Genomic DNA, 25,424 nt, shown 5'->3' on the forward strand with positions numbered 1-25,424 from the left:
TTTGTATTTAAAACAGAATTCCAAATGGAAGTCAAGCTAAAAATATGTATGCTTTATCAAAATGTTATTTAAAAAAATAGGGAAGTGATAAAACTGCCAAAAAGCACCTTTAGGACAGGATTCAGTTGCCTGGTGCCACTTTAGGCACTATGGAGCACCTGGCCGGTGAGACTTCCTGTCTGCTTCTGTGGGTAGGTGTGGATGTGCTGTCAGGCTGGGGTTATATCAGGTAGCCCACACTACCTTGCAATACCCTAAGGACTCTAAACCGATGCTAAGGTTAGGCAACCAAATTCCTAAGTCAAAGTCCTATTATCTTAAACCACAATAAGCACAAGTCGAATTCCTGTGCTGGCAGGCACTAATGCCCTGATGGCTTTTATGGGTGTCTATCCAGAAGGAAGAATTCCCCATTTTCAGATGTAAAGGCCATGACAGAAACTGTATTTGCTCTCTTTAGCTACATATGCTTCCAAAGTTGAATCATGCTTTTTAAATGGCATCTGAGAGTGCAAACAGATTGGCTGCATGTCTTTCTTAAAAGCATGAAAACTCAGTTTCCAAAAATATCACCTATAAAAAGGGGTACACTAAGTTTTGGACAGAAAATGTCTCCTTATAGATGCTCAGAGAATCTTAAAATAGGAAAAAAGCTACTCTTAGAAAAAGGTTCACGTGTTTCAAAGATATGGATTCCACAAATTTCTCATGTGACGTCTTACGGTGTTTAACTCTTTTTATAGCTAGAAACATCCTACTTATGTATACTTTAGGTTTTCCTTGCTAAGACAAAAAACTGATACTTCTGGTGAATGTGTTAGCTATCTCTTTACAGCTGTCTTTTACACAACTCTAAACTATGTAATATAACTTAAAGGTATCTTTTCTTATGCAGAACAAGCCCAGTTGAAATATTTCTGAGGGATCACATTACCTTATTATTCACAGTGCTCACCTATAGGCTTCCTGGCAGCTTATTTTTTACAACACTGTCAAGCATGAGGTCCAAAGCTGATGCAAAGTGAGAGCAAAACAATGATTTCTCATATGTTACAATCCTGCTAATACACTCTGAAAGACTACTGCTTTCTTGCCAATATCGCTTTTTTTGCAACAGTTTCTCATGGCTGACTCTCTCTCTCTGAACGTATGCTCCGTTAAAACCTCCAAACTTTTTCTACCAGCCATCTATGTCACCACCTTCTTTTTTTAAAGTGTTTTTCTGCACTGTTCTCATTCCTATTATTTCAAACTCACTTTTATCAGATCTGAGGGGTATCCATCTTTGAATTTTCATTTGTTCTGACCCATTAAGGCACAATAAAATCTAGTTATATACTCTAAAATCACATTTTGACAATTTCAAGAAAGGTCTCCTGGATTTGTTCTCTTTTCTTTTAATTATTATTTTTATTTTATTTTATTTATGATTTATCATGTGTGTAAGATGTCCACCCATCTCTTTTCCCAAACTGATTTAAGGTAAACCTCTCTTTTGAATCCCTGTTTTTTCTTCCCTTAAACACTTGTAATGTATCTGCCTTCTCCTTCAGAAGATCATGAGCACATTCTTCATAATGTAATGTTGTCTTCTCCTTTTCCCAGCCTTTCTTTCTTGAACAGCCTGTACTCTTTTCTATCAACACTCCAACCCTTTGATTTATCCTATGAAGTCTCTGTCTTGCCAATTAAGTTATAGCTTTGTTTGTGGAGCAAGACATCTTGTACTTTCTGTTTATTTTGCATACTCTTAGAGATACCCAAAATGTCTGGCTAGTAGCCCTGGAATCCTGCCTCTTGTTTCCTTTTATCTCTCAATTGAAAGACCCCATTTGTTTTCTAGATTTCAGGTCCTATGCCAGGTTACCAACCTTATAAATACAGGGAAAGGTTCGACTCTTTCAGAAAACAAAGAAGGGGTCATTGCTTATGTTTTGCTTCTACTCTTCAACAAGCTTTGCTATGCCACTGCTGCCTTAATGCATTTGCTGTGTAATTGTAAGGATTGGGATTCCATTATTTGATTTTGTGTGTCTGTAATGCTGGTATAGAGCCAAAAGCAATCTAGTGTGGATTCAGGTGCCTGTGCATGGGTGTCCAGTGCCCTGTGAGATGTCACACAGCCTAGTCTAACCTCCAGAAATGTACAGGTCAGCTGTAAGATGAGTTCCTCAGCAAGGCAAGGCAAGGCAAGGCAAGACAAAAACTATCTGTTCACTTTCTGCAGCTGCCTTGGATAGCCTTGGGAACATCAAATACCTCTGCTTTATTGTTTGCCCCTTCAGCAGAGTGCTTAGAGACTATTTAGCTCATCCAGAAACCAAAACCCACATTTAAAGCTGAAATTTTCCCTAGGCTTCCGTGACTGTATTGAATATATTTCCATTGACTTGATGGGTGGTTAAGACATTCAGCAATTCAAATGCATACACCTAAATTTAGCTGCTTCTAGGTCTTGAGCTGAATCCCACTCCAGCACTGGGTTTGATCTGCTAGACCTGTGTCTTCCTAAAACCCCTACAAAGAAAGAAAAATGTAACAGCTGGGTTTTCTGAAAGAATGTAAGTACTTACTGGGAAGCACAGACATCTCAAACTAATAATGGAGAACAAAACTAAATGACTTTGTAAAACACCATAATTTAATGGATTTCATTCTACTGTTTGTTTAAAAATTGCAAGACACAGCAGTGAACCTTAGTATACCAATTGCCACCCTGATGTCAGAAGAATAAGCTTAAATCATTCCAAAACTCTGGGCAGGAGAAGAAAGGAGAAAGAGTTTGCATCATGTCAGTAAAAATAACAGATGTGAATTCTGGAGAACTGACAAAAGTAGGTAGGTAAAGAAAGTTTAATTGCTTGGTGTATACTAAAACGATGAAATGTTGGGATTTAAATTGTAATGAAATGGGAACTCTGCCTGGAATTCAGCGTACTTCTAATGTAAGTTGCAAAAATAAAATTAAATAGCAATTTAACTTCCTATAGAGATAAGGAACCTGCTTCCATCTACGAAACTACAACCCCCAAATAACCCCTCACCTCAATAATTTGTAAGTATGGAAAAAGTCAGACAAGGACCTGCTTGTCATAACTTGAAATTAAGGTTGAGCAAATACCGACATTTGGTATTGGACTTTTTTTCCCAGTAGTTCACTTGTGTTTGAACCTGTATCTCTCTTTTTTTTTTTTTTAACCTTTAAATGAAAATAAGCTAAAAAAAGAAATTAAGAAATATAGTTCAATATTCTAGTTGACCTGGCATAGAAAAACAGCCTGAGTCTAAAGGTCCCCCAGCTGAGGTTAGTACTTGCCTGCTTTAGGGAAAGCATTACCATTTATTCACTTCTCTGGATTAATGTCTTTTCCCCTACTTATCATTTCCCTTGCATGTTCCTGCCTCTCTCTTCACTCATGACCGTTTTCCCCTACTAAACCTTCATAAGAACAATTTCTGTGCTAATAAATATTTCACACAAAAATGAAGGATTTCTGCTTTTCCCCTCCCCTCTTCTTTCACAAGTTGTGCTCTTCAGTCATTCAATAAAAGGAATCTCTTTTTGTCAAGTGTTGGAAACTTGAGTTTTGACTAATGGCATTTAAGTACATAAATGGCAATATACTGAGTTATGTGGAAGGCACGACTTAATAGTATGGAATGCCTGGTGTGGGCTGGCAAGAACAATTTACAGCTTGCAAAAAGCTCTGGCTGGAAGAAGTGCATGGCCTGTAACAATAGAACTAACAGAATTATCTTGTTACAGATTTCATAAATTAGATTAATACAGAGAAAAAAAAAAGTCCTTATGCTTTGTGACAATTTAGTCTCCAAAACAGAAAACGTTTTAAAAGGCAATGTAAGATACCCTTGTACTGTGTGATCTAACATTTTACATCATTTCTAATGACGAATAGATCAGTAAAACCATAATTAAAATCACATGAAAATTTTAGAAATCTGAGGAAATCTTCCTCCATAATCCTAAATGAATAAAAATCAATTATTTTTTTAATTAATTGGCTAGGATTATTTTAAATAATTACTCTAATTTTCCTTCTTATGTGTAAATCTTCATCTTAGTGAAAAATTGATAATCCTTTAAACTTCCATGCTACTAGTAAGAAAAGCTGTCATTAATACAAAAAAAGATGCTGAGACATAGGAATATTATTGGACGTTTTACCTGGTACTGACTGAGCAAATTTGGTTAAAATTTCTGCATAACTTTTGCTTTCCTCTTTCAAAATAATGAGCCATCTTTTCATATAAGCCAATTCAGCTTTAGTGGTTTGGGTAAAGTTATGAGGATTCATACCTGTTGGAGGCGTTCTTACCTGTACCTATCAATATTAGAAGGCTAAATCAATTAGCGTTTTCTAAATGCTCCAGTTTTCTCTTGTTTTTCAAGGTGCCTTTAGTATTTTATTTTTTGTTTGCAGTAGTACATGAAATGGAACAACAGATACACCCTAGTGACATTTGCACAAACTGCAAGAAAAAGAAGACTTCAGTCTGCTTGATATTTTGGATATGTGAGATTTAGCTGAAATGCAAATGGCCAGCTGTGGGGCATGCATCAGTAGGTGTGCTGAGGAGAACTGTGCAACATGTAAGTAGAATAGAGAAGATCCCAAGGCAGACTCTAATTTGGTGGGATGCAGTGAGCAAATTACAGGAAGGACCAGCCATTCTGTTGCCATATAACCTCTGAAACAACACGATGTGTTTCACAGAATGTTTATTTTTTCCCCCTATACCTCACTGTCCCTGCCACAGTGCTTACTGCTGCAAAATAATTGGCAGCTACCTATGTGCTAGGAATAAAATATACTACCATACACTCAGAGCATTGTAAAGATCCAGACCCCACTATTCTGAATCACAGAAAAAAGAATCTATTTACTTCATTTTCATCTGAGTAATGCCACAGAAATTTTATCCGAACATTAGTTTAACTGGGAATTATAAGCATTGGCAAGACCCACAGGAGACTACTAATGGGTTATTACATGTAAGATGCCAGAAAGCATAAAGTACATAGTGCCATGTTGTATTCAACCCTGAAAAGAAGAAATGTCACAAAGATGCACATAAAAAGACAAAGAAAATACTGTTAATTATAGAGGTCTCTGCTCATAAAAAAAAATAAAATTGAACATTACACTCAGAACAGAACTTGGCTTCTCAAGATCTAATAAGGAAATATATAGGGAAAAAACCACTCTCTGCTCTGGGACATGAACATCAAATCCTTCTGAAAGGAAGTCTTGCCTGTAGTTCCAATATGTAGTAACGCAGTGCAATATTGGTAATGCTGATAGCATGCACAAGGGGTACAAACTATAGAATCATAAAATGGCTTAGGTTGGAAGGTACCTTAAGGATCATTTAGTTTCAACCATAGGCAGGGACACCTTCCACTAGACCAGGTTGCTTAAAGCATATTCCAGTAATAGGTAAATCAGCCCACACTAACAATTACAATGCAATCTAGTGGTGTGGCCTTTTCCATGCTTCACTGTGGTCTCTCAGGCTGACTTTGTACTAGGCTGCCTTTCCTTACTCAATTATCTCTCCGTGCCTTTGTATGGAGGTGCATGTGTGAGTCAACATGTGTGTATGTTGTATGCATATGCATGCACGTGTGTGTGCTTGAATGACTGGCTCAGCTTTCCGAAACAGCTGTTTCTGGCATTTGATCTGTATTTGAATAAACATGAGTGGATCTCACGAGTTCAACTAACATCTCTCAGAAGAGTGACCTGTCACGGCATACCTATATTGCGCATAGCTCAGCGGCACTCGGCTGTTTGCTGAGCAGCTCCCCAAAGGCACTACATTTCTGCTGAAATCTTAACAGCAACTAGGTGGGGGCATGTGTAAAATATGCGTGCCAGCGGCTCACACAGCAGACTGATGCAGATGTTCGATGCTGCAACGGTTCACATCCCAAAGGAGACTCAATCTGGCATTTTCACTGCTCAGCTCCTGCTGCACTTAATGCTGTGTAGCTGCATCCTTTCCTTTTCCTCTGCTCCCCGCGGAGGTCTGGTGCCTGTACCAGCAGCTGCCGTCCAGAGCGGTGTAGCTGGCAGATCCTTAACATTTGCTGTAACAGCACTTCAGGCTTGCCGGCTTCCTGAAGCGCTCCACAGCTCAGTGCGCTGAAGTCTCTGCCACAAACACGGGTGAAGCTCAGCACGACAGATACTTTTGCTCTGTTCATTCTTAGCACAGACAGACACAGAGCTTGTTTCACCCCCTCTCTCCTCCGCCTCCGCGGGAACCTGAAAGGTGGAAGCAGTTCCTACAAGGAGACGGGCAAAATCAGAAGCGGGTGGCGTGCTCCCTCGGGCTCTCGCGGCAGGCGGGACCTGGGGCCGGCAAGGGGTGCTCTCCCGGGCGGTGGCGGGACACCGGGGACTCTGCAGACGGTGGCAGGTGCCCCGCTAAGCTCCACGCCTGCACCGTGTCCAGAGCCAGCACGGGGCAGCGTCTAAACGCGTCTCAAAAAACGGTCTCCGCCCTTTGCGTCTTTTTCGTACCATTTCTAAGCTCGTGCATTTAAATTCTGCCCCATTTTTTTAGGTAAAGGACAAGTAAAGTGAAAAAATGGTGTCTAGCCTCATACCCTCCGCTCCTTTATAATGAACCCCGGCTGGGGCTCGGTCCCGCGCAGCCTCCCGTTACCGCCCAAGCCGGCCTTGACCCCGCTGCACCGGGCGAGGCAGGGGCAGGGAAGCACGGCGGCCTGAGCCTCGGCTGGGCGGCACTAGCAGAGCCCTCGCCGAGCCCCAGGCGGGAGCATCGCGAAAGCTATCGAGACGAAAGCTCTGCTGCGGGCTGGAACAGCACCGGAGAACCGCCAGCGGCAGGCAAGGGAGGGTTCACAGAGCCCCTGATGCTATCGCGTAGAGAGGTCTCGGTCTTTCCCCACTGCAGAGAGGTATGCTAGCAAACTTTCCGTGGAGCCGGCCGCCGCTCGGTGCTCAGTCTGTGAGCGATCCCATGCGGCCCATGTCCTCGGCTGAGCTATGAGCCCAACTCCGGCGCTAGGTGGACGTCCTCCCGGGGAGGCATCTGGGTGAGCACTGAGCCGCTAAGCACACACGAAGGGGGCAAAGCGGCCGCGGCCGGGGCGGTGCGCGGTGCGCTCACAAGGAGGCGCTGTCGGGCAGCTCCCGTGAGTCCGCGGGGGGTGGCAGGGGCAGCGCGGAGGAGGCGGTGGCGGCGGCGGGAGGCCGTGAGACAGCGGTTGCGGCCGGTTGAGGAGGGAGCGCACCGGCGAGGAGGAGAAACCCTAGCGTTTGCCCCTCTGCGCTCCGTTCACCTTGAGTTCCGTGCTTCCCCCCCCCCCCCCCCCATGGTGCTCAGCCTGCGCTCCGGAGGGAACGGTCGCTTTGGAGGGAGTCGTTACTTTTTACAGCCGGCATGAGGCTCCCTGACGGAGTAAGGAGGTGCCGCGCTGAGCAGCCGGAAAAGAATCTGCTTCTCAGCTGTTGCACCGGAGCCCGGGGGCAGGCGCGGTCCCGGCGGCTAGGGGCAAGGGACAGCCGCTGACTGGTGGGCCCGGGCGTGCCTGCACGTGTGGCGAGCATGAAGGAAATAAAGTAAAAAGGGGAGAAGTGCCTCAAATGGACAGAGCCAGTGAAATAAAACAAACACCTTTGAAAGGGATTTAATTCACAGGAAGGGATTGAAGAGGGTGCTACTTCCAAGGGAAAATGTGACCTGTTTAAAACTGTTGAAGGAAGATGCCGGCTGTCAACGCATGCACCTAAACCAAGTAAGTGCTAGTCAGCTTTGATGTGTTCTCTTTATGCACCTGTGATTACTTTCCAAGTAATTACTGTCCAAGGTAACTTTTGCGCCGACGCAAGCACAAAGCGAGGTTGTGCAGCTCCTTGCTTTCAGTCCTGCAGAGCATTTAAGATCCTTTTCTTTCTCTTGTACGTAATAAGCAGGGTTTTTCCTTCTCAGCTGCCGCCGCGGAAAGCAGCATCCCTCGGTGGCCGGTGAGGTGACACCTGCAGGGACTCCGCTGCAGGACAGCGGAGCGACGGTGCAGGCGGCAGGAGGGCGCCGGGGGACCGGGAGGACCCAGCGGTCCCTGGTGGCGCGGCGCGAGGTGCAGCTCCGCGTCTGCCATCCGCTCTGGGCCACGGGGAGGGCGGCGCAAGTGGGGGCATCGCAGGCTCCGGCGGACCTGAGTGCATCCGGCCCCCGGCAGCTCCCCAGAGTGAGTCGCCGTGTGGTGCGGAGTGGGGGTTGAGAGAAGGGAACCGCGCTGCCGGGCCACCCGCCCCGCCGCGGGGAGCCAGCGGCCGCAGCTGGGCTGGCCCCCGCTGTCCCCACCGCCGAAGAAGAGCCTTGGGAAGGTTTAGGTGATGCCAGGAAGCCTCCGGGGGGACCCGGAGGGTGGCGAAATGCGGGTAGGTAGGAGGAGAGCACTCTCAAACGAGCCATGGGACGGCTCACAGAGTACTTAAAGTGCTGGTGGGATTCGTCCCCGCGTGGGGTTTACAGTTGCAAGATCCAGACTGTTCAGGCGATTGGGCAGAAGTCCTGTTGGAAAGAAGCAGCTGTTGCTCTGGAGATTTAGATGCTGACAGAACACCACACTCTACAAAGGGGCAGAACTGTGAAATTAGCTGCAGTTGGCAAAACCTGCAGCCTTGTTAATCTGGTGTTTCCCTGTTTTTTACAAGAAAATGTCGTTTGTGCACTTCTGTTTTACTGGAATCAAATGAGAGATTTCCTGTTAGCATGGCAACCGAAATTTATATTTCTCTAATTGTGCCTCATAAGTGAAATGGCTCTTCCAACACTAAAGCACCTTTTAGGTGGAAGTAAGTAAAAACACTTTACAGTCTGTGTTTGTCTTCCAAAGAATGGGTATTCCTCAAAATAATGAATTAAAAAACATAAACCAGATATTGAACCTTGGTTTCATCTGAGAAAGAAATACTTCTTTTTATAAGAATACAGATTTCCTATAGAATACCATATAGGCAGAATAGTTTATCGTAAGCCCTACACACTAAACAAATGCTGACACTACAGCACCTTCAAATCCAATCTACTTGAAATTTCAAATTTAATTGTTCTGCAGTGACATAGCATGTTTCAGTGTTTACTTTCTCCAAAGCCCAGACCCGGGCAGTTTAACAAGGTTATCTATGTAAACATACAGATTGTGATGATAAACATACAGAATGTGATAATTCATTCACATAGGCAAGAGTTCTATGTACACTCGGAGAAGCCAGGCACTCCAGAGGGAGACTGCTTTAGAACTGTTAGAATAGGAGAAATTCTGGACTTACAGAAGACCTGAGTTTATACCTGTTTTTCAGGCAAGACTCATAAATAGGCTTTTTCCCTTAATATCAAATCAGCTGAAACTCTTATGGTACAGTTTGTTTTTCCCTTGGTGTTGCCTTCCATACTGAAAAACCTTGGGTTTGCTTGAAGAAGGATGTGGGTTCTTTACTGTAGTCTTTCTTCTTTTTCTTCAGACTTGGGAACAGATGAGACTGTATTTGGAAACAACAAACCAAAAATACGCCTGTCTTTTAAATTCAACTTAAGCCACTTACTCTGATTCTATATATAGTAGTCATGGCGCTTAAAATAGCTCCAGAAATAAATTCCATTTCTTCTTATCTAATTTTATTTAGAATCAAATACCACTAGCTGAAATTTAAGTTAATTGAGGTCAATACAGATTTAGTATGATTTTGCTTATCTTTTGAGTATGCTTGCTGGAAATACTGGGTCCCAGGCAGTATGACTCCACTGTCAGTGAAAGTGGATTTGCATTAGTTCAGTGTGGAGAGCCCACCAAGTATGTTTTGGAGGACACACACAGAGAAGCCTCTTAAGGGATTGGAGAGCCCACCGAGTATGTATTGGAGGACACACACAGAGAAGCCTCTTCAGGGATTATCTTTCGTATATTGCCTTACTTAAATGACAAGTAAAAATGAGCATGACTGCTTTCCACACCTGACAGCTGTCTCCATGCCAGTACACTGTTGAACCTGTTAGCTTTTTCTGGGACTTCATTTATTGAGGTGTGGTGGCAAAATCAGCAGAGAATATCCTGTGCAGCACCTCTGTGTGCCTCTGGTGATTCCAGTAATCAGTGCAAAAAGCAACCGAATTCCTTTTGAAAAGGATGGCTAAGTCACCATGGATTGTCTTATGGAAAGACAACACAGGATCAGGAAGAAAAGACTGTTATAAACTGTTTCAAGAAAAGCAGACAAGAATAGAGGAAACATTGCTCTATTCAGACACATAATAGCTTTATGAGTGTCAGATTTACTGTTACCTTTTCTGTTCAGATTTAACTTGTTCTGGTTACTTTATCAAATAATTTAAATTACTGAAAGCAGGTTGAAGATAAAACTTTGTGTGTAAATCTTCCATCACCACGTTTTGTGACAACAAACAAAATTCCAGAAAAATCTCTTTTAGAAGCCCTGAATCCATTGAGGAAGATAGACTTGCTCTTATTTTACTCCACTGATCCTATCTTTGGTAGCGTAGCATAGCATTAGTATAACACCAGGAACAATGGTGCCAGAATCCTCATGTCCACTGTGATTTGTTGCTGCAAAACAAATTCACCTGACTAAATACATATTCATTATTACAGTTTTATATAATGAGCACAGAGGGAGGCTGAGCAGATTAAATCTTTTTGTAACAGATATTCATGCGAAAGTCTTTCATATGTGCATTAGCTTTCAGTCAATAGAATTTGAAACCGTTAAAAGATGAACACCTGACAGAATTGCTTTATACAGTGAAGTTTTCAAATAAAGGTTTTTAATGTGCTATACATAGAAAAGAAACCAATAAATTAATATTACTTATTATATCAGCTTTATCTGAGAGTTTCGAGTTGGGTTTTTTTCTCCCTTCAGACTTCTGTTTTGGTTTGAAATCTCAAAGTACTTCTTCCACTCTTCTACAACCACTTATTTCTAATTTAGATAGTGACTGGTGTGAGACAAATACTGAAAACATCCTTGGATAAAAATAAGTTATTTTTCAGCAAATGTGGGCTGAAGGGGAACAAGAAAAGTTTCTTTCATTTAAGTGAATTTTACATATGTCTAAGTGTATGAACCATTCAAACCTAGCCTCCAAAGTCTGTCAAATTCTGCAGTGGCTTGGTAATTGAGCCTGTATATACTCATCTGCAAAGCTTCTTCCATATCTGTGCATTTCACATGGACCATTTGAATATTATGATAATAATATCTGGTATCTTATGCAATGGGTGAAGAAGGGAACAGTAGATGGAAAAAGATTTTTCACTGGGCTTTCCTGAGACAGAGACTACAGGATTATTCTGGAGATACTTTCCAAATCTAATTGAAAACTTGTGAGGAACAAGCAACCTTTCCCTGGGAGGCAAAGTCCCCCATCCCGCCACTGGTACATGGACAGTCAGTGCCTAGCAAGCCCTGTGATGGTGCTCCTAAGCTCTTCCAATCATAGCTCAGCACATGCTGGTTTTCCACGACACACAATTTTTTTTCTCTTTAGTAATTCCTTCTGATACTAATTTTAAGGACAAAACCCGTATCTTTCCTTGGCTCAGAGAACTGTAATGCTTAATGCTACCTGCATTCACACCTAAGACCGGACTGGAAAAACAGATTGTGGGGTCCCCATGTTCTCTGCATGCCATCTAGTCATGCAAAACACAGTTCAGTTGACTTACAACTGCCACTGTAGGAGGATAGCAATCTCCCATAGGTCTTACAGCATACAGGCTAGCCTTTTCTGGCTACATCTGATACCCTGAGCTGACATGAAACACCTATTCATCAGCTATTGAGGTGAACATATAGTGGCTCTCTTCTGGAAAGAGAAAGGCAGAAGCAGAGAGTGAACCATGCTCTGTATTTTTTATTTTCTTTTTCATCTCCTTTAGATCAGAACAAGCATCTTACAGAAGTGCCTGTGTCTCTTTCCTAACTATGCAGCAAGACCCAAGACAAGGAACCTTCTTAAGCTAGGTTAGCTGAATCCCAGCTCTGTACACAGAGCAGGCTGTAGTAGTACAGCATAAAGGCTAAGTAAGCACACAGGTCAATAAATCCAGGACAAATGGTTGCTATAACCAGGATAAAATGCACTTTAAAACCAACCAAACAAACCAAAACACACATACACATGCATATGAAGATAGGCTGAGAAAGTTGGGGCTGTTCAGCCTGGAGAAGGCTGCATGGAGAACTCATAGCAGCCTTCCAGTATCTGAAGGGGGCATATAGGGATGCTGGGGATGGACTCTTCATTAGGGACTGTAGTGGTAGGACAAGGGGTAATGGGTTAAAACTTAAACAGGGGAAGTTTAGATCGGATATAAGGAGGAAATTCTTTCCTGTTAGGGTAGTGAGGCACTGGAATAGGTTGTCCAGGGAGGTTGTGAATGCTTCATCCCTGGCAGTGTTCAAGGCTAGGTTGGATGAGGCCTTGAGTAATATGGTTTAGAGCGAGGTGTCCCTGCCATTGCAGGGGCGTTGGAACTTGATGATCTTAAGGTCCTTTCCAACCCTAACTGTGCTATGACTCTATGTGCTCCAAGCTGCTGTGCTAACTTTGAAACAATCTGTAAATAGCATGACTTCGTAACTGCCTTTTGGATGTATACTGCTGAGAGTTTGCCAGCTGCCACCTCTGCAGTTGAGTTCCCTTACACAAGATCCTTCAAAACATATAAACTTATGCAAGCTGCCAATAATTACCTAAACCATTTGTCACTTTTCAGCTCACGTATCTGGTTCTTATGTCCATCAGAGAGAGCAACAGCTGCCAAAGAGCCAACAGTTTTCTCAGTGAAGGCCAAATAATGGGGATGATTATTAACCCAGGTCATAAAGCATAAGAGGAGTGTTAATACATATCTGTATCCAGCCCAAAATGTATGGTGAGAAGTTGACCTGTCTTGAGAGTTTTGCTGCTCCTTATGACAGCGATGTGGGCATTCTGCTGGTAAGGAACTTTCTGCAGTATGCTCCATGTGGGAGCAACTAAGAATCCAAATTTCTCACTTTAACCATGAATTAATCAACGTACGACTCACGTCAGAGGAGGTTAGCAGTCCTAGGAAAATCAGTGCAGTTCTGTGTTTATTAAATTAATGGACCTGCTTTTTCCTGTGTTCTTTCTGTGCTGCCCTAAGTCAGGGGGAAGACTAAAGGATTCTATTTTGAAGATGAGATCTATAATATTATCATCATTCAGATGTCTTTAGCAGATTTTATTTTATACATTGATTTGCTCCTATAATTTCCGTTATAAAGAGTAGAACAGGCCAGTTTACTTCTGAGGAACAAACAATAGGATTGTAGCAGAAGATACAGGGTCATGGTTTGTCTGATTTAAGATTACCTGCAGTACATGTGTATATAGTAATTTATGTCAAAAACATTTTTGCTGACGGATCTCAAAAAGCTCTAAGGAATTTTTGCACCAGAGGTCATGGTGTTTTTTCATGTAGCCACCACGAATTTGATTGCTGGTTGTAAACCAACCATCTGTGTTCCTGGAGAGACAAAAACCTCCAGTGGACAAACTAATCCACCTTATTCAAACACCTGACATAGCGTGGGAGGGATCAGGTATTGTTGCTGATTGTTGTTGGTTTTCACAGCTAGAGTAAGGCAAGATTAATCACTCCCTAGTGGTATCAGAAAATAAAAACACTTATTCAGAGGGGACAAAAAATAGACGTCTGTTTTCTTCTAAGGTATCTCAATGTCATATTGACCAGAATGGTATTGATGCAGATACTGTAACAATAGCTAGATGACTACAACATAATTCAAATATCCCCTTGTCCTTAGAAATTTTAAGTTTGTGGTTGGATTGGGTAGCTGATATACAGCTTGTAGCTGTGCCAAGGGGAATAGGAGTGTCAACCAGACCCTTGTAAAAGAAGAACACACAGTTCTCGGTGCTAATATCATGCTTCCTGTATGTGCAGGGTGTCTCTCTCTGGGAGAGAACATGCTGCATCTGAGGAGCAAGGAAAAGTAAGCACAGATTCTCTTTAAATGCTCTCAACATTGCCATCTGCACAGTGTACCTTAGTCTATCTAGTACATAATTACAACAGAAATTACCTTTTAGTAATGACATAGTTGTTTTAATCTCTCTTCATGTGAAAATGTTATTATCAAAGCACTTCACAATAAATCCTTCCACTACGCTTCAGCACTGACTGCTACGTACATCCTGCCTATTTCCACTGGACTGGAAAATAACTAAAATATCCCATTTGAGTTTTGCTTATACTGACAATATTTTGTTTTAGATTGGGAGAGATGTTTGCCTTTCATTTTTGATGATAATCACTTAAAGCGATTAGAGCTGCAGTCAATTCCTTGGACTTGTTTATGCTGGCATGATGAGTTTGATTTTCAGGTTTGGTTTGTTCTATAATGCATTCGTACTTCCAATACCATCAGTTTCAGAAACATTTGCTTTTCCTATGACGGCTTCAACTACCTAGCAGATACCCTATAGAAGGAATTTTGGTCATGAGTAAAGCCAAAAACAAGTTGCCTGCGGAACAGTTGTCTGATTTGCCTTAAACTTCTTAACTAGAAAACCATTATTCAAAAGACAGTAACTGCTTGTCTTTGTATCCATCTAGACACTGTAACATCAGACCTCAGAGTCAAAGCTAGTCTTTATAGCTTTTAGAAAGAACCTAGTAACTTTGTAGGGTGATTCATGTGACCTGTCTTGAAGAAAATTAATTACCCACTGCAGGGGGTGCCATTTATTTCCATCTATAATAAAGGAATACTGAGGTGGCAAAACAGCCTTGGATGTCAGTGTTTTGGATTATTAGATTAGCAAATATGAATCTCACCTTAATTTTTGAAATGTTTTCAATCAAAGTACTTAATTGTGCCACATAATTACTAATAAAGATTCCTAATTCTATTATGAGGAATATGTTATACTAATTTTTTAAAACTAACTAGGAACTTGTCACCTACATCACAGAGATTACATTGATGTTGAAAATTGGTAGCATAGATAGGTATTTGTACCTGGGCAATAACTACTCATGTGTTTTCTTGTAAAAAGCATCAGGTTTAGTACAGAGCAATTGCAAAATAATATTTTGAACTGGCTACTTAGATAAAAATATTTTATTCATGACTGTTTAACTTAGTGATATTAACTTCAAGCATATTTGTTTATGCACTGAGGCCAATTGTACCAAATAACTGACATGATTTGAGACGATTACGTTTATTGGTGCGGAGTCTTGACACAGAAGAAGACTTTCTAAACTTTCACATAATTTTATTTTTTTTTTTAGGATTTGCTCTTTCTGCAATGCTTTAAACAAGCACAGTGAGCAAGGGCTTGAATCCTGAATCTCCTTTCTTTTGAATATGTCTTTGACCACAGAGGAGGGAAGCAAGGGATGCTCAGTGAGCTGTGTTTCATTTCAGTGCTTGGGCACTACTCCAGCCTCAGAGCTGCACTAACTTACTCAACTAAATGACAGAACACACTGGATTTTGTAGGAATGGGTTAGGATAAAAGAAGGATTTCTCTCTCATCCCCTGAGTGTTTCCTTTTAATTAGAAACTACCCTCATTTTGCTACTGCTTTGGCTGTCTTTAGGCCAGATAGAAGGCTTCTTCCATCTGAAGAATTCCATTGGGTTAACCATGGACAGGATCTAGCTTTTTAGATATTTATAATTAAAAAAATATATAAAATAGGATCTGGATGTATGCCTTCAGTCCATTGTGCATTCACCTTTGTCCCTTATTAAGACTGTATTTCAGCCTTGAACACCACCAGGGATGGAGCATTCACAACTTCCCTGGGCAACCTGTTTAGGTGCTTCACCACCCTCACAGTAAAGAACTTCTTCTTTATATCTAATCCAAACTTCCCCTGTTCCAAGTTTTAACCCATTACCCCTTGTCCTGTTGCTACACTGCCTAATGAAGAGTCCCTCCCCAGCATCTCTATAGGCCCCCTTCAGATACTGGAAGGCTGCTATGAGGTCTCCACACAGCCTTCTCTTCTCCAGGCTGAACAGCCCCAACTTTCTCAGCCTGTCTTCATACGGGAGGTGCTCCAGTCCCCTGATCATCCTGGTGGCCCTCCTCTGGACTTGTTCCAACAGTTCCATGTCCTTTTTATTTTGAGGACACCAGAAATGTACACAATACTCCAACTGAGGTCTCAAAAAGTGAAGTATCTTGTGTTACCCAAAGTCCACATCAGGGTCCTTTTTTTCAGAATGAATTGTTGCTGATTAATAGTTCTTCTCAGTGATAATACACAAGCAGGCTTCTCTTAAAAACAAGGTTTGGCTGATTTTGGGCAAGGTAGAAAGGGTGTAAGTGGGATTTTGAGGAGGGGGAAAGTTGGCATTTCAAAGCAAAAATGGACAAAAGAGCAGGTGTTCTTATTTCAAAGCCATCAATGAAGGACAATAACCATGACTGTTGAGAGACACTAGCACAATTAAATAGGTCAGACCATGATCATATTCTCCATGATGTTCCCATTCACAGTTAGATAACAGACATCTTTCAAGGCTTCATTTCCTTCTGGAAATATAGGGGGCTGGTAGACCAATTATACCAGGGCAATATGACACTTCAGTCATCTTATTTTGTTAGCATTTTCTTGTCTAATTGCTCATTTACTGTTATTTTAACATGAAGATGATCAGAGGACTGGAGGACTGTTCCTATGAAGACAGGCTGAGAGAGTTGGGGTTGTTCAACCCAACTGAACTGGGGTTGTAGAAGTGTTCCAGGGCCAGGCTGGATGGGGCATTGAGCAACTTGATCTAGTGGAAGGTGTCCCTGCCCATGGCAGGGAGGGTGGAACTAAGTGATCTTTGAATTCCGTTCCAACCCAAGCCATTCTATGATTCCATGATTCTCTTTAGCCCCTTGCTGAAAAACAAAGCGTGTCATAAAAATTACCTGGGCTTAGAGAAATGTGAAGATCACAGGTGAATTTAAAATTATGGTAATGGGCACCATAATGTGAAACCTTACAAAATACAGAATGAAACAGTTGTGCCTTCTCATCCATCATGCATGCATTGGTTCAGATGGAAGATGTAATTTTGAAAATTTGCCCCTTTGTTTCTGAGAGAATTATAATGCTCTGGCAGCTTCTTGTTTCTTCTTAATAATTTAGCAGTTTATGAAAAATATATTGTTTCTCCTTCTCCACTGCCATACAGCCGATGCAGTTACAAGCCATGGAGAATCTAGTTCAAAATCGTGCTGCTGTTGAGTATTTTAGAAAAATATGTAGGCCTAAAACATTAATCTATTTGCCATCGTTGCCATGGCTACAACCTGCATCTGCCCTCTGTAATGTTGGGATGGCTCTCAATCATTTTCTTCATTCTCTATCTAAATATTTTTTTCTGTTGCAGTTCACAAGATTCATACATTGATTCATACATTGATTCATACACTGAGTCTTTTAATGGTGGGAAGCAGTGAATCTTTGCTGTAAGTATACTGTTACAGTTGACAAGGACTAAAATTTCACTGCATCTGATTTTAAGAATTCCTACATCTTTCTGTTGCTGGGAAATTAGCTTTAAGAATGAAAATTAAATAGGCAATGACACAAGTAATTTTTAAACTAAACCTCCTTTTTAATAGTTTTTAAAACATTCAGGAAACATTCTAAACAGGGTTTGATAGAATTGCTAGAAAACTGATTGCCATTTCAAGATTGTAGCACATCAAAGCAAAAAAAAAATGGTCTTGGAAATCTCTATTATAAGCAGAACTGTAGAGTACTATTGCATATTCAATATGTACAAGCTGTTATTCACACTTCCAGTAGATCACATTGATATCATTGAACATAAGGTAAATGGTTTTGTTTTAACGTCGTATCTACTTCTGTCAACTGTGAAACCAGGTGTTGTGTTATGAAGGAGTCATCAAAATTTTTGTTCAGTTTCCTCAGCATTGCTTAATTCTGTCTTGTGACATCAAGAACTCCTCTGAGTAATAGCTCAGAACACTGCAGTGAAACTTATTTGCAATGTGGGCATTCCATGACCAGGTTTTATAGGAAAGGTAAATAATTCTGTTTATATTTTGATAATTTTGAATGAAATAGTAGTGTCTGCATCCATAATCTGAAAGATTTACAGATTTCTGGATGCCCAAACTGTAATCTGTGCCAAAATGTTCTTACAGAGATTTACATTTTTGTGTTAATATAACACACATCTTTGTATACACATGTAGCAGAAGAGTAGATATATACTTATATATACAGAGGTATTTATGTGGACTATGTGACTGAGATGCATTAAAGGTTAATTTTTGTTCTGGTGAGTGAAAGAGCAGCTATCCAGAAGTCAGGAATACAGGCCATTAAAGTGTCTGTCTTGTGTGTGTGTAGACAGAATTATCTGTATCTTAGTGGCGGGGAATATTTCCCTCTCTGCGCTTACTGATATGATTTAAACACTAAGTGTTTGGGTACAGTTCTTAGCCAAGTATGGCTTCTGTGCCACCCCGATCAAATAAAAGCTGCAAATTCAATTGCAGTGGCAACCTACCAGGAAAATCTGTAGCTGTCCAGAGGCAGTTCCTTTCCTTATGAATTTAGAGACTCCCAGGTGGAGGAGGCTTCTGAAGAGCCAGCAGCTTCTGGGCGTAGAGCTGACAGCCCTGATACTGTGCGAATTTAAACACAGATCCTACTAAGGAATAAGTCTAAATCTAGTAGCAAATACATCTTAACTAGGACAGAGACAATATCTTTCACTTTGTTTATTGCGCAGAAAGGGTTTTTTTGGTATGCTTTTATGTAGAAATAATAACTCATAGGCTTTAAAACACAGTAGTCTATTAATCAGATTCATGTAAGTCTAACAATAACATTTTTAACTGATCCTGAGAGGAACTGCACATGGCAGCTGTCAGGGAAAGCATCTGAAAAGTGTCAGAATACTCCTGTGCTATGCTGCTTCAAAACTTCCTCAGAAACCTGCTTCTAAGAGTAGAGGCCACACTGTGAATGATATAAAAGGGCTGATCCTTCAGGATCCTGCTGGCTGCTTCACAGAGTCATTGAAGTGGCAGAAGCCTGAGAGCTGCTTGTGTTTTGTGATCTCCTGCACTCGAGTGTAAGAACTGTTACGAGAATAGAAGAGGAGGGTACAGGCACAATTTAAAAGGGATTTTAGAGTTAAGTGGTGTGCATCATCTAAGCCGATGTAGAAAAAGTCAGCTGTGCCAACAGTTTCAGTTGCCCTGTGACATGCACCTGAATATGGTGCTTGTGGATGGCTACAGAAGTTACTTGAAATCTCTCACAGCAAATAATTTCTTCCTTACATCTCACCTTTGTTGACATAAACAGGAAACATAACCAATATTCAGTCTTCTTGCCTTAAACCTCTTGAGCATCTCTATATTCACCTGTCTACAAAACACTGAAAAAACAGCCCTTTTTTTTGTGCCTCGACCTGTGAAGTATCTGCTTAGGGTGACTGAAAGTAAAAGAACCAGAGGAGACAAAGCTAGCTAATCCTTTTGATGTTTCTAGATAACCATGTCTGAGTAATCACAAACTGGCCCTTAGAAATTACTTTTCAGATCTTGATCTTGATCTCGTATGCTTTAAAATATATTTGAAGTTTTCAGAATTGTGGTACAGAAAGGTTAAATGATTTCTGACTCATTAATATCTATAATTTGCAAATAGTTTATCCAGAGTAGCAGTACTCTCATACATGTGTATGTCTTCATTACTTTCTGACCTATAGTATCTAGCATATTTAAACAGAAATACTAGATTCATGAATTAATTTATCATTTCCTTAACCAAAGCCCTGCAAAGATTTACTCTATGCTCTGTGAGTGGTCACCTACACAGCTAAGTCAAAGTTTGCTTTGACACTGACTTCAGCTATGATATTACTTCAGCTACTGTCTTAATGCCTTTGATATTTTAGCAGCAGTGAGGATTGAAAGGTACTATAAGTGGTGGGACAAACTGGCTTACTAGAGTGTTGGCAGTGGAGGATGAAACATTCTACCATATATTATCATGGAGATTTCAGATGAAAGAAATTAAAAGGTACATGAGAATGTGCTTAAAATTGCCTGGGAAAGCACAAAGAAAACAAGCTAGGATAATGCACTGGAGCCTTAAATAACATTATCTGAGTGACACCAAAAGTCAGCTATGTAGAATCATGGATATAATTGCTGAACTGTAGAAGTCCTGGCAGCTTTTGAGAATCAAATGAATCACATATTTGGGTGGTAGAAAAAATCTTAGTCACATTTAATATTCTCTAGCTGTTGAATAAGAAGCAACACAGACCAAGATCTACACTGGGGCTTGAGTGTCAAGAGGAGAGACTCCAAAGAAAGAGTTGTAACAGATCTGTAGTACTGGAACAGATAGATGAAGCTGGGCAGTGGAAACAATCCTTTCTCAAAATAAATTCGAAGAGTCCCATTTGAAATGTCAACTGATCTTGATAATTTGTGTTTTTCAAAGTGCTGTAAAAATGTTACTTTCTCTAGAAGTGTTCGTTTTCTAAGCCTAGGGTATGTAAATCTGATTGTGTGGGGTATCACAGTGAACATGTAAAGCACAGTGGATTAAAACCTCAGATAATAACTGAAATGAAAAAAATAACCCATGTTGAAGTTAATGATTTAGTTGTTTTTTTTTTTACTGATTTTAATACAGTCACAGCCTTATTGCCTCTGTCTAAATTCTTTGAAGCCTGGTAGCTTGTGTTTGACAGTGTCAAAAAGTATATTTCTAGATATGAGTAGAGTAACAAAGGAAGGATATGCCATCATTTGTTGTACTCTCCCAGATTCCAACCATGTTCAGTGCATGGTCTTTCTTTGCTAGAGATGGTTTTTCTGTGTTTTGTAATCCTCTGCAGGTTTGGTGTTTTTTGTTGGTTTTTTTTTTTTTTTCATGAACTCATCCGGTCTTATGTGTAACCCATATGTACTTCTAGCACTTTCAGAATCCTTCAGCAATGGATTCAAGTAACTGCCTGAAAACTCATCAGCTATTATTTTTCTTGAACCTGACTCCTACCACCTTTGTTTGATTGCTCCTGGATATTGTACCTGAAGAGCCAGTGAACAATTAATCCATGTCTGTCCTCTTCTTGACACCTATAATAACAGACATCTATGTTACACCTTCCATCTGTCATTCTTTTACAGAGTGCGGGTTTGTGACTTACTTAGTCATTCCACTTCTGGAGGTCTTCCATAAGTTTAATCATTCTGCTGCCCTTCTCTGAATGTATTCTGGTGCTACTGGCTCCTTTTTTGAGATAAGTAGCCTAGAAATGCATATTAAATCCTTTGTGCCACTCTGAAACTAAAGACATATATATACATTTCCATTAGTATGAGTGAAGCAAATTGTGTTTGTCAGGAAATGGGCATATTAATTAGAGAAAATTAATCTTATCTTTTGGGAACCGTGACTCCAAGTTCTTTGCCTGGCCCCTATTTATAAAAGAAGAGTTACAAAATACTTTCTTTTTCCTGAAGCCAACTTGGCAGAGGTGGCTGAGACGTGGAAATATAACTGGTCATGACTCATTCAGGCTTAGATGAGAAAGGAAGATTTATAAAATACCTTCTATTTTGTTTATGGAAGTCTATTTCAATGCTGGGAGCATAACTTTTATTCTTCTATTTGAAATAAAGATCAAACAGCTCTGTGAAACCTAAATCATTATCTTGTGGAAATGCTTGCTAATAGTAGTAAGTCCTTTTAATTCCTGTACATATGTTAAAATTCTGCATATTACTGACTGTAGCATATGGATCTAATGCAAGTTGTACAAGAGCTTCCGTTATTCACTGGTTTTGCACTCTAATGATTCTCTGCCCAGCTGAACTTGTCTTTTTGAGCTTGTTGAAACATATCTCAGTCAGGATGTGGAGCGGTGGAATTTAAGAGAATAGGAATTTGCTGTCAATACTGAAAATAAGAGCAAGGAGACTACTTGCTGAGTCATTCAGAATCCATCACTCTTTACTGTCATTTGCACTGTAAATTACATGTACTGCAAAGTTACAATCCCCCTTTTTCTTCAGACTTGAAATACAGAATTTCAGAATATGTGTTTCTCTTCAAGACATCCAAGGAAAATGAATCAGAGAACCTTTAACAAAAAGTTAACAGCTCATTTGTTTTTCCAATCTGCCCATTGAAGGGACAGGAGTCTTCATTCAACTCATTTTTCTCACACCTACATGGTAAATATCGAACTTATAATACTTTTGAGGCATATTCATAGTCAAGTTCCCACTCAGTTGACATTGACAGAAACATAACCTAGCCATGGGCTAGAGTGATTCTGAGTTTCGCTAGAGTTGTGTTTGAAAACTTCACACATGACATGATGTCAGTTCCCTAACACCGCTAGGTGTTGTTACTGTATATGAATAACTGAAGTAGAGGGAAGGCTGAGTAGGCAAAAGACACTCAGAATGCTCGTGGCTGAACCATTTCCAAACTCTGAGGAGCGCTTGGAAGTGTTTCACTGTCTACCTTCCCCATCCTGTCTTGTAATCAATTCTTAATTGCAAACAATACAAAAGTGATATGTTTCTATCATGCATATCTGTGCAGAACATTAAGTATGATAATCTGGTTTTCAGAAATGCCACAAAGCCTAACACAAGTCACTGCTGTGTAATCTGACTAAAACACTACTTTGTGCTTTTCATTTTATTGTGTTGCTGAGTTCTTCCCTCAGCAACTGCATTACAAAGCTTATTCTGCTTTTGATGTGTTTTGATCTGGGATTTAAATATTCACTTGCTTCCAGCAGTGCCCAGTATCTTGATCTTACTGACACAGATCACCCTGTTTGACAACATTTCTCAATGTAAACCCCTGGGGCATCACACACATGCATTACGCTTACAGAAAGAAGGCTCAGCCTGCAATGGCTCCATTTGACTGTTGCTGAAAATCTTGGCAGGGTTACAGAACATCACAGATAAGCTTTAGTCATATTTGACTAAAGAAAGGTAAAAATTGAAATAAAATGGTTCATGTACAATGTCCTTGAGATCCCTGTTTTCTCTCCTGAGTATCAATGATGAATAATACTTCGTGTAGCCAACTCTGGTTATGGGATCCAGGGGGATTCCTCCTGTCCTGGTGCAGTGAATGCAAGGCTGCAGTTATATTTCCCTAGGCCCAGCCTGTTGCCATGCTGAGCATGTGTTCCCCAAAGACATGTGTGCATGTGAGCACACTGTTACAAAACATGGCTGGCCACATGGATCAACACAAGCAGAGAACAATGCCTCATTTGCACCCAACATTCACATAAACATGAATACTACAGAAGGTCTGATTCTGTTTCTTCCCTATATGGAAGTCCCTCTGGTTGCTGGCCTTAAGCACTCAGTCTAACCAGGAGCTACCCAGGTCCCCTGATCTCCCCCCTTTGTTGGCACTTGAATATATAAGCCTCTTAAGCTCACTGTCCCACTCCAAGTACTGGTAATTGGATCCCTTCCCACTTGCCTGCTAGCCAGACTGAAGTTTGCTAGCAATCATTGCCACCCACTCACAGTACAGAACACACTTAGACAAAAGGTGGTTTGAAATAGGAATTAATGAGAAGAGTCAGGCTATGGTGATCAAGTGCAGGTCTCAGTCAGACAAGCATACTGACCAGCAACCTGCCTAACCTTGACCAGTCCATTTTATCCCACTGTCTCTTTACTTTCCCATATTTGTTTCTTCCCAATCCACCATGATCCCTTCTTTCCCCTGCTTTTGATCGGTAAGTGTTGCAAATTTCCCAGCCTGCTTTAAACCATCCCATAATAAGCTTTTCACAATCCCCAAAATCTCTTCCCCTCACATCTCAAAGAAGTCCTTAACCCTATGGGCAATAACCCCTTCTAGTTTGCATGACTGTCTGGGGGAAGTGTTCTGCCTTGACTCTTCTGATTGGGTTTCACAATGCACAGCAATCAAACCATTCCCCTTTAAGGACCTCAGAGAGCAGCAAGGTCTATGTGCCCCATTTGCAACCTCCTTCAGGCATCCCTCTGCTCTGGTGTGGGGTCCTCCATGGGCTGCAGGTGGAGATCTGCTGCACCATGGACATCCATGTGCTGCAGGGGCACAGCCTGCCTCTCCGTGGGCTGCACCTTGGGCTGCACCATGGACTGCAGGGGAATCTCTGCTCTGGTGCCTGGAATACCACCTCCCCTCTTTCCTTGTTGGCCTTCGTGTCTGCAGGGATGGTTCTCTCACATATTCTTTCTCCACTCTCCAGCTGCAATGCTCTTGTTCAGTAACTTTTGCTCCTTCATAAGTATGTTATGCCAGAGGTGTTTCCACTGTCACTGATGGGCTCAGCCTTGGCCAGTGGCAAGTCTGTCTTGCAGCCAGCTGCCATTGGCTCTACTGGACATGAGGAAGCAGAATTCTAACAGCTCCTCACAGAAGCCACCTTTGTAGCCCCCACTCCCTGCTACCAAAACCTTGCCACACAAACCCAGTACAGCCCCAGACTAATCTAATGCTTGACCCACTAACCTCATGATACTAGTTCGAAACACCACCCCTTACATTGCCTCTTAATGTCTCTACAATTAAGAGATCTCACTTTTGATTAACCAGTTTTTCCCTTTTTTTTGCATGATGTCATTACACTTATCTGCAGTGGTCCAAAGCAGACTTTGTTTACTCTGAAGATTAAAATTTCTTTATGTGACTATTAGAAACATCACAATATAACACAAGGATTGCCTAGGAGTTGGTTACATTTCACCTGGTTTTACAAAGATGAATAAAGAAATAGAAACACCAGATTTTAATTATTCATGTATGTAATATAACAACTAAAGGTGTTTGGGATAAAAAGTATTTACACATACATTTCAATGTACATTTCAAAGGTAATTATCAACAGAAATTATTTTGTGTTTGAGAATTAAGATAAATGTCATCGTGAGAAGCAAGAGTGATCCACAGAGAAAGATGGGAAGACAGTTCTATCAACCAGCCCAGATATACTGCTCTGCTCTGTCAACAGTGCTAGAAGTGTAGCTAATGAAGGAACAAACCACAAAGGCGGAAATTGGAAATATATTCCAAAGCAAGGCATCTGGATCTTGCAGTTGCCAAGTATGTTCTGTTTATACTCATCATAAATGTTAATGCTATGACTAGAAGAGAAGAAGGAGGAAGAAGGCAGGACAAAATAGCAGGCATCATAGCAGAATATGGTAGTAAGTCATCCTTCTTGAAATGTGAACTGCTTATGGCATATTTGAGGCAACATTTCATTCTGATCCTCAGGGTATGCATGCAAGGTATAGATACTAACT

The 25,424-nt window shown here is 41.0% G+C and overlaps 1 protein-coding gene across 1 annotated transcript in view; it reads left to right on the forward strand.

Annotated features, from left to right (window-relative positions):
• Window positions 1–7,298: 7,298 nt before the first annotated feature.
• Window positions 7,299–25,424, forward strand: part of TRPC4 (transient receptor potential cation channel subfamily C member 4) — a 141,472-nt gene continuing 123,346 nt past the window's right edge. Inside the window, exon 1 of the mRNA XM_061345117.1 lies at window positions 7,299–7,789. The gene's annotated coding sequence lies outside the window, so the exon portion shown is untranslated. The remainder of the gene's footprint in view (window positions 7,790–25,424) is intronic.

Source organism: Neopsephotus bourkii, unplaced genomic scaffold (assembly GCF_033783945.1).
Source record: "Neopsephotus bourkii isolate Nb327-2 ecotype Australia unplaced genomic scaffold, CSIRO-AGI_Nbou_v1 NB_36, whole genome shotgun sequence".
Taxonomy (NCBI): Eukaryota; Metazoa; Chordata; class Aves; order Psittaciformes; family Psittacidae; genus Neopsephotus; species Neopsephotus bourkii.